Source organism: Dendronephthya gigantea, unplaced genomic scaffold, assembly GCF_004324835.1.
Source record: "Dendronephthya gigantea isolate DGI-Jeju-01 unplaced genomic scaffold, DenGig_1.0 000040F, whole genome shotgun sequence".
NCBI lineage: Eukaryota > Metazoa > Cnidaria > Anthozoa > Malacalcyonacea > Nephtheidae > Dendronephthya > Dendronephthya gigantea.
The window spans coordinates 327,126-329,301 of record NW_021163050.1 but is presented as its reverse complement, the minus strand read 5'-3'; the positions used below and the strand labels follow the sequence as shown (position 1 = coordinate 329,301).

Below are 2,176 nucleotides of genomic sequence, written 5' to 3'. Positions count from 1 at the left end.
AATCTATGAGAAAAACATATACACATGGTCAAAGGTTTCTCTTTCAAAATGGGGACATCACTATCAAAATCATCTGAAGAATTTTGCAGTAGCTGTAAGAGTGTAACGAAGTACAAGTGCTTAAAATGCAGAGTCTTTATTTGCAACGCATGTTCAACATACGAAGACAACGAAGATGTAAATGGCTGGAAAATGGGAAAAGCTGTGAGCTACTGTGAACAGTGTTTTCTGACAAATTCAGATGGAAGTAATGAAACATGTTTGTTCTGCTTCACAAAGGCTAAGAAAGAAGATATTCTGCAGTCCACACATGACCTGATTAAGAAAACACTGGAAAATGACAAAACTGATAGCATGCTTCAGCTAATGAAAGAAAAGTTTGAACAGTCACGACAGCATGAATTAAAGCTTTTCCAAATTATACTAGGGTCAAGCAGTAATCAAACCCAACAGCTTTCAACTGATCCTCGGCAAGGCTTACATGGTCCTCAGTACCAGCCCCCAATTAGTCCTCATCAAAATACATGGGCAAGTGTCTATTCAGGTAGCTCTATTTTCAATCAACCATTGCATTTCTCTTATTTCCACACATCATCACAGAATGGTCAACGCCAAGAAAAAATATATTGAATATGTTCATGATAGTACAATGCAGTACCATGCTCTATAAAAGCACTGTCTCTCTGTCTCGCTTTTGATTTGTGACCGGGTCCAGTGGACAGATCACATTTCTTGGATATGGCATCTCCATATTCAATGCAAGCATTATGCAAAACAACACATGTGAGGGTTGCGATTTTAACCTCATGAGCACTACTTTCACATTTACGCAGGAGAACACGCCATCGGCCATTCAATTGCCCAAAAAAAAGCACCTTCTCTGACCATGCGTGCTCAACTGAGCCTGTAGTTGAAATACCTTTGCTCTTCTGTTAGAACGGCATCTGTGTAGGGCTTCATGAGCCACAACTGTAAGGGAAAGGCTGAGTCTCCAAGCACAAGCGGTGGTAAAGTTCTATCTATGACTCTCTTTCCAATTTGCGGAAAGAATACACCTTCTGCTATTTGTTGCCACAAGTCTGTAGACTGTAAGATGACGGCATCATGGGAGTTCCCAGGAAAACCGCAACTGGCCCATATAAAACGATACCTTGCATCAACGAATGCCATCAATACCACCGAATAAAAGTTTTTGAAGTTGTGATATTCTTTGCAAGATTCAACCAATTTGTTTTTGAACATTTCTTTACTTGTTGGCAAATGTTTAGCCACTTGTGAACTCCACAGACACTCCACCATTGCTAAAGAAACTTCACAAACAATATTATGCACCGTAGAAACCCCAAGGCCGGACATTTGTGATATTGTAAGATAGTAATCTCCCCTACCGAGGCGATATAAACAAATTGCAAGTCTTTCTTCAGGAGTTACAGGTTCCTCGTTAATGTTCTGCCATTCTAGTCTGCTTCTGATTGGTGGTAAGATGTGCTGAAATGTCTTCCACTAAATTCGCAGGGTCTTTTTAAATCTTGCGTTACTGTATGTATTTCATACTGTTTGCCACCAGCCAGGATTTCGAAAAATTCTCTGACATGTTCGATGTTTTCGAATTGGAACTTTTGAGTTTGCCTGCATTAGCCACATCAGTGATAGAAGAATATTTAACAACATATTCTTCCTCATGACAAGAAAAGACATCATATTAAACAACCGCATTCTTCTCCTTCAATTGCTTTAAATCAGTTTCCAAATAGCAAATGTTTTTAATGGAAATCGCCTGGAAAACTTTGCCATTCTTTTTTTTTTATTTCTTCAAATTTGATCTCCCGCACTAGCATGTACACCGCAGACCCTTATTATGTTCACAAAACCCAGCAAAAATAATTTTGCACGCCGAAATAAGTTCGCCTTATGAATTGGATGCCGTGCCAAATGAATGAAGTCAAACAAAATTACTAATAAGTTTGGTGTCTAAACTGGCCTTAGTCTAGAATTTACAGATTTAAACTTCCTTCATCTAAGAACCTATTTAGACTAAAAGTTTCTTGTTTTTCTTTGGAAACCTCTGCAGCTTTTCGTTTATTAGCGAAGTATGCTTTGAGCTTTTCAAGCATGCAATGACGTCACAAATATAAAAGATGGTGGATTTCTTATTGGAGAATCGTTTTGTTGTCAA

General features: G+C 38.5%; 1 pseudogene; it reads right to left on the bottom strand.

Annotated features, from left to right (window-relative positions):
* Positions 1-664: 664 nt before the first annotated feature.
* Positions 665-1,698, bottom strand: LOC114526618 (annotated as a pseudogene).
* Between the last annotated feature and the right edge of the window lie 478 nt (positions 1,699-2,176).